Source organism: Psammomys obesus, unplaced genomic scaffold (assembly GCF_907164565.1).
Source record: "Psammomys obesus unplaced genomic scaffold, mPsaObe1.curated_primary_1811, whole genome shotgun sequence".
Classification (NCBI taxonomy): domain Eukaryota; kingdom Metazoa; phylum Chordata; class Mammalia; order Rodentia; family Muridae; genus Psammomys; species Psammomys obesus.
In genome coordinates this window covers 1633989-1648612 of record NW_026596402.1, presented here as the reverse complement: position 1 = coordinate 1648612, position 14624 = coordinate 1633989, and positions in this window count along the sequence as shown.

The window sequence follows — 14624 nt, the reverse complement described above, 5'->3', positions numbered from 1 at the left end:
GCTGGACCCCTCCTGCCTCCTCCGAAGAGGGAGTAGGGTTTTGGGTGCTGGGAAGTGCCTGGGGATCACCTCTCAGGGTGTCTCCTCCCAGAGGAGTCTGCCGTGACTTGATTCTGGATGGGCTCAGATCATGGTTAGTCTCTTTCTTCTTGGAAGTCTAGATAACTCTGTTCTGGGTTGATTAGCCTCTTCACTCACCAATTTTCGCATTGCGGGTCCTCTCACCTTCAGCTAAGCTGCACACTAGCCACCGCCATCTTGGAAGACCTCTGGAGTTTTCATTCTAGGATCTCTGTAGGGACAGATTTATGGTTAGGTACTATTTAAATTTGTTTATGATGTGGAACATCTTGTTTTCTTCCTTTATGGTGACCACACTTTTTGCTGGTTTTGGTAGTCAAGGCAATCATTGTGCCAAGCACTTAGTGTCTGTAAGATATCTACTAGTCACTTCTTTTCCCTCTTCTTTTTTTTTCTTTTTTAAATAATTTTTATTTTTTATATTAATCACAGTTTATTTATTTGCAATCCAGATGTAGCCAGCTCACTCATTCCCTCCCAATCCCAACCGCTCTTTCTCATCTCCTCCCTGTCCCTTTCCAAGTCCACTGATAGGGTAGGCCATCCTCCCCTTCCATCTGACCTTAACTTATCAGGTATATTCAGGACTGGCTGCAATGTCCTCCTCTGTGGCCTAACAAGGCTGCTCCTCACTCAGGGGTAGAGGACAGAGGTCAAATTGCCAACCAATGAGTTCATGTCAGAAATAGACACTGTTTACCTTACTAGGGAAACCCTCTTTGATACTGAGCTACCATGGGCTACATCTGAGCAGGGGTTCTAAGTTGTATCAATACGTGGTCCTTGTTTGGAGAAAGAGAAACAACCCAGATGTCCATCAACGGAGGAATGAATACAGAAATATTGGTGCTTTTACACAATGGAATACTACTCAGCAATTAAAAACAATAAACAATGAAATTTGCAGGCAAATGGTGGGATCTAGAAAAGATCATCTTGAATGAGGTATCCCAGAAATAGAAAGACACACAGTATATACTCACTTATAAGTGGGTACTAGACCTAGAAGATAGAATAAACATACTAAAATCTGTACACCTAAAGATAAATAAGAAAGAGGACCTGGGGTGATATGACCAATTCTCACTTAGAAAGACAAATGGGATGTGCATTGGACATAGGAGAAAACAAGTAACAGGACAGGAGCCTACTGCAGAGGGCCTCTGAAAGACTCTACCTAGCAGTGTATCAAAGCAGATGCTGAGACTCATAACCAAACCTTCAGCAGAGTTCAGGGAATCATATGCAAGAAGTGGGAGTTAGTATGACATGGAGAGGACAGGAGCTCCACAAGGACCAAATATATCAGGGCACAGGGTTTTTTATGAGGCTGTTTCTACTAGTCCCTTCTGACTTTTAGAGTTTCTGCTGAAAAGTCAGGAGTAATTCTAATAGTACTGCCTTTATATGTGGCTTGGCTTTTTTTCCCTTGCAGCTTATAATATTCTGTCTTTTTTTCTGTATATTTAGTGTTTTGATTATTATATATCAGTGGATTCTGTTTTAAGTCCAATATATTTGGTATTCTGTAAGCTTCTTGTATGTTTACAGGCATCTCTTTCTTTAGGTCGGGAAGGTTTTCTTCTATGATTTTGATGAAAACATTTTTTTGTCCCTTGAAGCTTGGAGTCTTCTCCTTCTATTCTTATTATTTATAGGTTTGGTCTTTTCATTATGTCCCAGATTGCTTGGATATTTTGTGTCAAGCTGTTTTTAGTTTTAACATTTTCTTTGACTGATGTATCAGTTTCTCAATTGTACCTCTATATCAAGATTTCTTTTCCTTCTAGTTCATTCTATTGGTGATGCTTGTGTCTGTAGTTCCTGTCTTTTTCCCTAGCTTTTTATCTCCAGGAAGGATTGGCTCAAATTCTTTTTTTTTTTAATTGCTTCTATTTTTATGTCCTGAACAGTTATATTATTCTCTTCCTTTTTTTATTATATTCTTCTGTATTTCTTTAAGTGATTTGTTCAGTTCCCACACCTGTTTGACTGTGTTTTCCTGTATTTCTTTGAGGAGTAAATTTTCTTCTTTTATGACCTCTATCTTTTTTATAACCTCAGTATTAAGATTATTTCTTGGCACTTCCACTGTGATTATCTCCAGGGTAAAAACTGGTAGAAGAGTTGGTTTCCAGTGGTGTCATATGGCCTTGGGTTTTGTTGCTTGTGTTCTTAAGCTCGCCTCTTATCATATGATTGTCCCTAGTATTAGCAGGCCTGGTGGTTCTTGATGTTCAGGTAGATCATGGATAGGCACACAGGGCTCTAAGCTAAAAGTTTCTTGGGCCTTTTACAGGCCTCCTCGAGTAGAGGGCAATGGGGATTGGGACTTGAGTACAACTAATATCTCCTGAATCTGCTGGCTATGTCAAAGGTAGAACAGGCAGATTGGGAGTAGGTGGAGAGAACTCCTAGCTAAAATGTACTCAGACTTCTGTCAGACCTCCATTGGATGTCAGACAATGAGGATTGAGGCCTCTAAACAGTTCACTTCTGCTGGGCCTGCTGACTGTGATCAGGTGTACAGTGAGGAAAGGAATATTGTAGGATATATGATCCCATTATGAACCCCAAAACTGTAAACTGTAAATCTCTATTTCTTGATTCTTTTTTTATTAATTACACTTTATTCATTTTGTATCCCCCCATAAGCCCCTCTCTCCTCCCCTCCCGATCCCACCCTCCCTCCCGTTTCTGCATGCATGCCCCTCCCCAAGTCCACTGATAGGGAGGTACTCCTCTCCTTTGTGATCTTAGACTGTGATCAAAAGTGGCTGCATTGTCCTCTTCTGTGGCCTGGTAGGGCTGCTCCCCCCTCAGGGGGAGGTGATCAAAGAGCAGGCCAATCAGAATATGTCAGAGGCAGTCCCTCTTCCCATTACTAGGTAACCCACTTGGACACTGACCTGCCATGGGCTACTTCTATGCAGGGGTTCTAGGTTATCTCCATAAATACTCCTTGGTTGGAGTATGAGTCTCTGGGAAGTTCCCTGTGTTCAAATTTTCTGGTTGTGTTTCTCTCCTTGTGGAGTTCCTGTCCTCTCCAGCTCTTACTATTTCCCACTTCTTACATAAAATTCCATTCACTCTGACCGACAGTTAGTCATCAGGCTCAGCATCTGCATTGATAGTCTGCAGAGCAGAGGCTTTCAGAGGGCCTCTCTGTCAGGTTCCTAGTTTGTTTTCTGTTTTCTTCTTCTGGCTTTCACAGGCCCTCTGTAGCAGGTTTCTATGTTGTTTCCTGTTTTCTTCTTCTTCTGATGTCCATCCTCTTTGCCTTTCAGGTGGGGATTGAACATTTTAGTTAGGGTCCTCTCTCTTGCTTGGTTTCTTTAGATGCATAGATATTAGTGGGTTTGTCCTATGTTGTATGTCTATATGAGTGAGTATATAAAATGCGTGTCTTTTTGCTTCTGGGACAACTCACTCAGGATGATCCTTTCCAGGTCCCACCATTTACCTGCAAATTTCATGATTTCCTTATTTTTCATTGCTGAGTAATACTCCATTGTATAGATGTACCACAGTTTCTGCATCCATTCTTCAATTGAGGGGCATCTGAGTTGTTTCCAGCTTCTGGCTATTACAAATAAAGCTGCTACAAACATGGTTGAGCAAATGTCCTTTTTGTGAACTTGTGCCTCTTTTGGATATATGCCTAAGAGTGGTATGGCTGGAACTTGAGGAAGCGCTATTCCTAGTTGTCTGAGAAAGCGCCAGATTGCTTTCCAGAGTGGTTATACAAGTTTACATTCCCACCAGCAGTGGAGAAGGGTTTCCCTTTTCCACAACCTCTCCAGCATGTGTTGTCACTTGAGTTTTTGATCTTGGCCATTCTGATGGGTGTAAGGTGAAATCTCAGGGTTGTTTTGATTTGCATTTCCCTAATGGCTAATGAGGTTGAGCATTTCTTTAAGTGCTTCTCTGCCATTTGATATTGCTCTATTGAGAATTCTCTGTTTAGCTCCATTCCCCATTTTTAAGTGGATTACTTGGTTTGCTGCTTTTCAGCTTGTTTAGTTCTTTATATATACTGGATATGAGTACTCTGTAAGATAAAAGGTTGGTGAAGATTCTTTCCCAATCTATAGGCAGTCGTTTTGTTTTGATGATGGCGTCCTTTGCTTCATAGAAGCTTTTCAGTTTCATGAGGTCCCATTTATTGATTGTTGCTCATTCTATGAAGCCACAGTCACCTTGGTACCTAAACCTCACAAACACTCAACAAAGAAAGAGAATTTCAGGCCAATCTCCCTTATGAACATTGATGCAAAAATACTTAACAAAATACTTGCAAACCGAATCCAAGAACACATCAAAGATATTATCCACTATGACCAAGTAGGCTTCATCCCAGGTATGCAAGGGTGGTTCAACATACAGAAATCCATCAATGTAATCCATCATATTAACAAACTGAAAGAAAAAAAAAAACCACATGATAATCTCCCTGGATGCTGAAAAAGCATTTGACAAAATCCAAAATCCATTCATGTTTAAAGTATTGGAGAGATCAGGGATACAAGGCACATATCTAAACATAGTAAAGGCGATGTACAGCAAGCCTATAGCCAACATCAAACTGAACGGAGAGAAACTTAAAGCAATCCCACTAAAATCAGGGACAAGACAAGGCTGCCCACTCTCCCCATATCTCTTCAACATAGTGCTGGAAGTCCTTGCTAGAGCAATAAGACAGTTGAAGGAGATCAAGGGGATACAGCTGGGAAAGGAAGAAGTCAAATTATCACTATTTGCAGATGATATGATAGTATACATGAGTGACCCCAAAAACTCCACCAGGGAACTCATACAGGTGAAAAACACCTTCAGCAAAGTGGCCGGATACAAAATTAACTCAAAATAATCAGTAGCCCTCCTGTATATGAAAGACAAAAGGGCTGAGAAAGAAATTAGGGAAACAACACAACACCCTTCACAATAGCCACAAATGACATAAGGTACCTCGGAATAACCCTAACTCAGGAAGTCAAAGACTTGTATGAAAAAAAATTTCAAGTCTCTGAAGAAAGAATTAGAAGAAGATATGAGAAAATGGAAAGATCTCCCATGCTCATGGCTTGGCAGGATTAACATAGTAAAAATGGCTATTTTACCAAAAGCAATCTACAGATTCAATGCAATTCCCATCAAATTGCCAACACAATTCTTTACAGACCTGGAAACAAAAATTCTCAACTTCGTATGGAATAACAAGAAACCCAGAATTGCTAAAACAATCCTCTACAATAAAAGATCTTCTGGAGGTATCTCCATCCCTGATCTTAAGTTGTACTATAGAGCAACAGTTTAAAAAAAAACTGCATGGTACTGGCATAGAAACAGAATGGTGGATCAATGGAACCGAACAGAGGACCCAGAAATAAACCCACACACTAATGGACACCTTATCTTTGACAAAGATGCCAAAACCATACAATGGAAAAAAGACAGCATCTTCAACCAATGGTGCTGGTCCAACTGTATGTCTACATGTATAAAAATGAAAATAGATCCATACTTATCACCCTGCACAAAACTGAAGTCCAAGTGGATCAAAGACCTCAACATAAAACCAGACACATTAAATCGGCTAGAAAAAAAAAAAAAAGTGGAGAATACCCTAGAACTCATTGGTACAGGAGAAAACTTCTTGAACAGAACACCAACAGCACAGGCTCTAAGAGCAACAGTCTTGTTGATTCTTATCACTCAGCTTTAATCCAACAATTTTTTGTTTATTGTAAACAGTCCATTAAGGTGTGTGCATACCTTTAATCTAACAGCATTCTTTTTTTATTTTTTATGTTAATTACAGTTGATTCATTTTCTATCCCAGCTATAGCCCCCTCCCTAATTCCCTCCCTATGCCACACTCCCTCCTTCATCTCCTCCCATGACCCTCTACAAGTCCACTGATAGGGGATGTCCTCCTCCCATTCTATCTGACCCTAGCTTATCAGGTGTCTTCAGGACTGGCTGCATTGTCCTCCTCTTTGGCCTGGAAAGGATTGTTCCCCCTAGTGGGTGTGTGTGATCAAGGAGCAAGACACTGAGTTCATGGAAGATAGTCCATGTTCCCGTTAATAGGGTATCTACTTGGATACTGAACTGCCATGAGCTACATCTGAGCAGGGATTCTAGGTTATCTAAGTTATATCCATGAATGGTCCTTGGTTGGAATATCAGTCTCAGAAAAGCCCCCTGTACCCAGATTTTTTTTTTCTGTAGCTCTTCTTGTGTACTTTCTGTCCACTCTAGGTCTTAGTATTCTCCCCTTCTTTAATAAGATTCTCTGTACTCTGCCCAATGTTTGACTATGAGTCTCAGCATCTGCTTTGATACACATTTGGGTAGACTCTTTCAGAGGCCCTCTATGGTAAGCTCCTGTCCTGTTTCCTGTTGTCTCTTTCTTCCAGTGTTCATCCCATTTGTCTTTCTAAGTGAGGATTGATCATCTTACCCAGGGTCCTCCTTCTTGCTTAGCTTCTTTAGGTGTACAGGTTTCAGTGTGTTTATCCTATATTATGTGTCTAATATCCACTTACAAGTGAGTATATACTGTGTTTGTCTTTCTACTTCTGGGATATCTCACTCAGGATGATCTTTTCTAGATCCCACTATTTGCAAACAAATTTCATGGTTTCCTTGTTTTTAATTTCTGAGTAAAATACCATTGTGTAAATGTACCAAAATTTTTTTATCCATTCCTCAATGGAGGGGAATCTGGGTCATTTCCAGGTTCTAGCTATTACCAATAAAGCTACTATGAACATAATTGAAAATTCCCTTTTTGTGACCTTGAGAATATTTTGGATATATGCCTAGGAGTGGTATAGCTGGATATTAAGTAAGTTCTATTCCTAATTGTCAGAGAAAGCACTAGATTGATTTCCAAATTGATTGTAGAAGTTTACATTCCCACCAGCAATGGAGGATCGTTCCCCTTTCTTAATATCCTCTCCAGCATGCATTGTCAGTTGAGTTTTTGATCTTAGCCATTCTGATGGTTATAAGGTAAATTCTCATTGTTGCTTGATTTGCATTTCCCTGTGACTAAGGACACTGAGCATTTCTTTAAGTGTTTCACTGCCATTGGATATTCCTCTCTTGAGAATTCTCTGTTTAGCTCTGTACTCCAATTTTAATTTGATTTCTTGATTTGTTGCTTTTTAACTTCTTTTGCTCTTTATATATCCTGGATATTAGACCTCTGTCAGATAGAGGGTTGGTGATGATCCTTTCCTAGTCTGTAGGCTGTCATTTTGTTCCGGTGACAGTATCCTTGTTTTACAGAAGCTTTTCGTTTAATGATGTTCCAATTATTTTTTTTTCTATGCAAGAGGTTTATTAGATGGGTATGGAGGAAAGGGAGGAGCAGGACATGATGGGAGAGAAAGAGAAAAGGGAAGGGGGTGCTGAGAAAGAGAGAGAGAGAGAGAGAGAGAGAGAAGAGCAAGAAAATAAGAGAAAGGAAGAGGGAGAGAGAGTGAGTGAGCGATGTTCCACTTATTGATTGTTAATCTTAGAGTCTGTGCTTTTGGTGTTCTGTTCAGGAAGTTGTCTCCTATGTCAATGAGTTCTATGTTCTTCCCCACTTTTTCTTCTAACCAATTTAATGTGTGTGGTTTTATGTTGAAGTCTTTGATCCATTAGGACTTTAGTTTTGTGCAGTGTGATACATATGGATCTATTTGCATTTTTCTACATATACACGTCCAGTTAGATCAGCACCATTTGTTGAAGACGCTGTATTTTTTTTCCATTGAATGGTTTTTGCATCTTTGTCAATAATCAACTATCCATAGGTGTGTGGGTTTATTTTTGGGTCTTCTATTCGATTCCATTGATCCATAATTCTGTTTCTATGCCAGTACCCTGTAGTTTTTATTACTATTGATCTGTACTACAGCTTGAAATCTGGGACGGAGATACATCCAAATGATCTGGTGTTCTGCAGGATCATTTTAGCAATTCAGAGGTTTATTTGTTGTTTTTTGTTTGTTTGTTTGTTTTTTTGTTTTGTTTTGGTTTTTTTTCTTTCCATATGAAGTTGAGAATTTTTTTTTTTTAATTTAAGGTGTGTAAAGAACTGTGTTGTTACTTTGATGCCTTGAATCTGTAGAGTACATTTGGCAATCCATGAGCACGGGGGCTCTTTCCATCTTCTCATATCTTCTTCAATTTCTTTCTTCAGAGACTTGAAGTTTCATTTATTTTTTTTTCCATACAGATCTTTCACTGGCTTGGATAGACTCATACCAAGGTACTTAATATCACTAGTGCCTATTGTGAAGGGTGTTTTTTCCTTAATTTCTTTGTGGGCCCTTTTTGTCTTTGATATACAGGAGGGCTTCTGATTTTTGGGAGGGGCGGTTAATTTTGTATCCAGCCACTTTACTGAAGGTGCTTATCAGCTGAAGGCATTTTCTCATCAAATTTTGGGGGGTGCTCATGTATAGTATCATGTCATCTGCGAATAGTAATAATTTGACTTCTTCCTTTCTGATATTTATCCCCTTGATCTCCTTTAGTTGTCTTCCAACAGCTTTCTTTACAAAGAATTTAATGAATTTAACTCTAGGTAAGAGGTAGAACAAGAAACCAACTGACAGGTATTAAAGAGTAGGAGAGACTTTGAGTTGAAGGGTATTTAAGACAGCATAGAGAAAATGAAGGAACTTTAGTTCTCTATCTCTGGAGTTTTATATGTATGTGTGTGTGTGTGTGTGTGTGTGTGTGTGTGTGTGTGTGTGTGTATTTTATTTTGAGGGAGCTTTTATTATATAGGGGTAAGATGCCAGTTACAGATGGAGAAGGAAGAAACAGTAAGTAACAACAAGGATATTGGAAAAAGTCATAAGGAAATATGTGGCATATTTAACTAATATTACATGTGACACATACTTATATATTAGATCATTATTTATGACAACTATAGTATGTTTTTTAACATTTATAAATTGACTTTATTAATTTCAATTTAGTCATTTTGTATCCAAGCTGTAGCTCCCTCCCTCATCTATTCCCTATTCCACCCTCCCTCCCTCATCTTCTCCCATGCCCCTCCCCAAGTCCACGAATAGGAGACGTCCTCCTTCCCTTCTATGTGACTCTAGTTTATCAGGTCTCATCAAGACTGGCTGCACTGTCTTCCTCTGTGGCCAGGTATGGTTGCTCCTCCCTCAGCTGGAGGTGATCAAAGAACCAGCCATTACCTTTCTAATTCTTGGGATTTTGAGCTTTGAGCTAGCAAGCCTTGTTTGTTTGTTAATTTGTTTGCATTTTCCTCCAGACTGTCAGCTGTCCTAGAGGATCTTTCAGGCTTTTTCCATCAGGGAGCATGCTGAGTGCTTTTTTTTTTTTTTTTTTTTTTTTTGCCTCTCTATGCTAGCAGTCTTTCACTAGATCATCTGGCTCCTGAACCTTTATTGGTAAAATAGGACAGTTGGAATTTTCATATTTTTATAACAATTCAGGACAAAGCTCCAAGCTGAGTGCTGCTCAGACTACCCATTGTGCTCCTTGGGATGGAGTATGATGTGGTTCAGAGTTCATGTACAGCTCACCTCTGCTGGGTCTGCTGGTTGTGTCCCAGGTGTGCCAGGCAGATCAGAATTAGGTGGACAGTGCTCTAACCTGATTGTTGCTCTGCTCCTGCAGGATTCCTTGGGATAGTGAACAATGAGGTTTGGGGCCCAGGAACACCCATGTTCTTTTTTTGTGCTTTTAAAAAATCATAATATTCTTTTGTTGACTACTCCAATTCCTTGTCTTTATTTTCAAGCCTTGATTTTCTGTCATCTGCTTAATTCAATCTACTTATAAGGATAAGGCTTTCCCTGAGTTTGCTACTTGGTCTTTGAAATTTTCAGTTCAGTCTCTTTATCAGCTTGATTTTGGTTTAGTAATCACTATTTCTTTACTCAGTTCAGTTTTCAAATTCTATATTATATTTTGAATTTCTTCAGCTTTTTGTACTTTCTTGGACTTTAATTAGGAACTTATTAATAATGTCTTTAAGATAAGTCAGGTGTTTGCATTCCTTGACTTATTTGACCAAGTTTTTAAGAGTTCTTCTACATTAAGTGTCTTCAGATTTATTCTAGCTAATCCCAGATAGAAAATATTTCTAGAGAACTGTTTAGTATCTGGGTAGGATAAGTTGTCATGGTCTTTCATATTGTTGTGTTGCTGTAATGGAGAACTGGCATTGGACTTACTTTTTTCAGTTATGTGTTTGGTATGATCGGCTAGCTTGTTATATTGATAAACTGTTTGGTTGTTTTTATACTGTTGCCAATGTCAGAAGTAAGAGGAGAAAGCAAGTAAGTTCTTTAGATATTCAATGATGACTATTGATTGGAAAGACTGGAGCGATTCAAATTAACAGGTAAGTGGTATGATTTCCCAGGACTTATGGACTGTGTAAACCAGACTTTCTTTAAAATAGCTATCTACTAGCCTCCTCTCCCCAATACTAAGACTTCAGGAATAATTCATCATACTATTTATGAATTATACTGTAGAACTAGAACATGTAGCAAAGGACAGAAGAATGCTTTAGATATGTGAATATAATGTGTTTTTAAATTTTTGTAGTAAGAAACAATACACAGATATGAAAATCCCTATTTCCAATACAAACTGTACAGTAAGATTGAAAAGCAAGTGAACATATCAGTGGATAATGAATCTTATCAAGAAACATTCCAATTATTAATAAGTGAGATAAAACATGTTGAAGTAATTTTAGATTACAGTGTCTCATGCCGTGAGAAAAGTACTAAGGAAGTAATAAGAACATGGCTCTAAAATTAATAACATATAAATCAAGGTAAATTAAGGCATTAATAACAATGTCATAATTCCAATTGATTTATATAGTGGTTGGACTTGAGAAAACAATTACTCTATAGCACCAGTAAATAATAAGCAAATAAGATGTCTGGGAGTCACATTTAAAAAGGTGATTGTCCAGGTCTCTACTTTGCTCAATATGAAATTTGCCACAGTGTGATGTGTCAAGAGATATTACAAGAGGAAGCATTTTATCCTAAAAACGACAGGAAATTTTAAACTGTTTTAGCAGACTTTTAATGAGAAGCAACTGGCTTTTCCCTTTTGGAACAAAGCAGAAATCCCTTCTAATTGCTTGTGTTTACAAGTTCAAGAAAGTTCTAGTTGGGATGTTAAAACATAGCTCCGGCATCATTGTGTAACAAGCATTTACTTGTCACTCCACAGGATGATTATAAACTTAGTTATTGAACAAATTTAGTTAGTCTACTGAAAAACAAACTGCAGTATGCAGATTTATAGGAAATCATCTGAAGATTTCAGGGTTTTATCTTTGAGTAACATTTTTTTTTTTTTTGCCTTATGGATTAGGTTCTAAAATAAACTAATAGTAGTGACACAGTGGTTTCTTTTGTCACTTTTATGTCTCTGGAGGATATTGGACAGGTCATATCACGAGTGTACAAAAATGTTCAACAATAATTCACTTGATTTTATTTAACAAATCAAAATATTTCTTTGCTATCATCTTTGAACTATATAGAGTTAAATATCCCTTATTTTTTCTAAACTGAAAATTTAAATGCAATTAGACAAAGGAATTAATTTATGCTGGGATAGGTGACGAATTTTAATGGACTGCATAGCATATTGTTTTTATCCATTCATATAAACATAAAAGACATTGTTTCTGTAAATCTCTAGCCACTTAAAATTGGCTTTATATGAATTTTTTCTTGGTCATTATTATACAAGATTGTAATACGTTAAAGTAAATTTTATACTTATACATTACATAAAGAAATTCAAGTCTCCTGTCAATCATGAAGTTAAAAACTGTATTCTCACAATAAAGGACTTTCCATAATTGGTTTATTCTTTAAGTTTCTTGAACTAAAAGAGAACTCATAACCAAAAAATAACCTACACATGAATGATTTGTTACTGTTATACCTATTATTTCGGTTTTCCCATTGTAACTTAAAATTTAATTTTAACACATTTGTAATGAAACATCATGTAAGGAAGATGAGTGACCTGAAACTCACCATGCAGACCACTCCGGCCTTGAACTCACAGGAGATCTGCCTGTGTTTGCTTCTTCTGGTTCAGTCCTATTTTTCGTTTTCTTTTCTTACTTATACTGTTTGTGTGTGCATGTGTGTGAATGGAGGTGTGAAGTCAATTTGTTGGAGACTGTTTTTTATTCCATTTACTCTATAGGTCTTGGTCATTAGGTCAGTCAGCAAGGACAAGTATGTGCTCAGTCATTTCACCAGCATTGTTCATGTTTAAAAATCTATTGCTGTGTGTGTGCATGTATATGTGCTGTGTGTGTGTTTGTGTGTGTGTGTGTGTGTGTGTGTGTGTGTGTGTGTGTGTGTGTAAAGGTAATCTAAGCTGGTCTTGAGCTTGCAGTCCTCCTGAATGCTAGGATTACTGGCAACATTTTTGAAATATTATGGAGTGTTGACATATTTTGAGATATGAATATAAAATGGCTAAAAATGTAATTTCTAATTATTCTGAAGGAGAATTGATTTTTTTTTTTTACTTTATTTTTGATCTTTACAGACACAGTCTTCCTTTGAATCCTGGAGAGGACCACAAGTCATTTATGTAGAACAGACTGGCCTAACATTCCTGAGGCTTTTGTTCCTTGAGTACAAAGATTAAAGGCATGTGGAACCAAGCTTGGTATGCTGTTGTCTTTTATTAATTAAATTTTTATGTTAATAATAGTTTATTCAGTTTGTATCCTAGCTGAAACCTGCTTCCCCTCCCAATCCAACCCTCAATTCCTCATCTTCTCCCATGACCCTCTACAAGTCCACTGATAGGGGAGGTCCTCCTCCCCTTCCATCTGACCCTAGCTTATCAGGTCTCATCAGGACTAGCTGCATTGTCCTCCTCTGTAGCCTTGTTAGAATGCTGCCCCATCCAAGGGAGTTGGTCAAAGAGGCAGCCACTGAGTTTTATGTCAGAGACAGTCCCTGTTCTCCTTACAAGGCTTGGATACTACTTGGATACTGTGCTGGCATGAGCTACATCAGTGTAGGGGTTCTAGGTTATAACCAGAAAAGATTTTTGGTTTAGAATCAGTCTCAGAAAAACCACCTGCATCCAGATTTTTTGGTTCTGTTGCCTTCCTTGTGAAGCTCCTGTCCTCTCCAGGTCTTACTATCTCCCCCTTCTTTTATAAAATTCCCTGCACTCTGCCCAAAGTTTGGATATGAGTCTCAGCATTTGCTTTGATACACTGCTAGGTAGAGTCTTTCAGAGGCTCTCTATGGTAAGCTCCTGTCCTATTTCCTGTGGTCTACTTCCAGTGTTCATCCCTTTTGTCTTTCTGAGTGAAGATTGATCATCTTACCCAGGGTCCTCCTTACTTAGCTTTTTTAGGTGTACAGATTTCAGTATGTTTGTCCTATATTATACATCTAGTATCCACTTATAAGTGAGTACATATCATGTGTGTCTTTCTGCTTCTGGGATAACTCACTCAGCATTTTCTCTAGATCCCACAATTTGCCTGCAATTTTCATGATTTCCTTGTTTTTAATAGCTGAGTAGTATTCCATTGTGTAAATGTACCACACTTTCTATATACATTGAGGGATAACTGGGTTGTTTTCAGGTTCTGGCTATTATGAATAAAGGGCCTATGAACATAGTTGAACAAATGTCTTTGTTGTGTACTTGAGCATATTTTGGATATATGCCTAGGAGTGCTATACCTGAATCTTGAGGAAGCACTATTCCTAATTATCTGAGAAAGTGTCAGATTAATTTACAAAGTGGTTGTGCAAGTTTACATTCCTACCAACAATGGAGGGGGGTTCTGGAAAAGTGTTCTCCTTTCTTGACATCCTTTCAAGTATGTGTTGTCAATTGAGTTTCAATCTTAGCCATTCTGATGTGCATAAGGTGAAATCTCAGGGTCTTTTTGATTTGCATTTCCCTGATGACTATGTACACGGAGCATTTCTTTAAGTGTTTCGCTGCCAATGGATATTCCTGTATTGAGAATTCTCTGTTTAGCTCTGTACCCAATTTTTTAATTGGATTATTTGATTTGTTACTCTTTAACTTCTTGAGTTTTTTTATGTATTCTGGATATTAGCCCTTTGTCAGATATAGGGTTGGTGAAGATCCTTTCCTAGTCTGTAGGCTGTCATTTTGTTCTGAAAACAGTTTCCTTTGCTTTAGAAAAGCTTTTCAGTTTCATGAGGTCCCATTTCTTGATTGTTGATCTTAGAGCCTGTGCTGCTGGTGTTCTGTTCAGGAAGTTGTCTCCTGTGCCAATGAGTTCCAGGTTTTACCTCACTTTTTCTTCTAACTTATTGAATGTGTCTGGTTTTATGTTGAGGTCTTTGATCCACTTGGACTTCATTTTTTTGCAGGTTAATAAATATGAGCATTGCATTTTCTACATGTAGTCATCCAGTTCGAACAGCACCATTTATTGAAGATGTTGCCTTTTTTCCATTATATGTTTTCGGTTTCTTTGCCAAAAATCA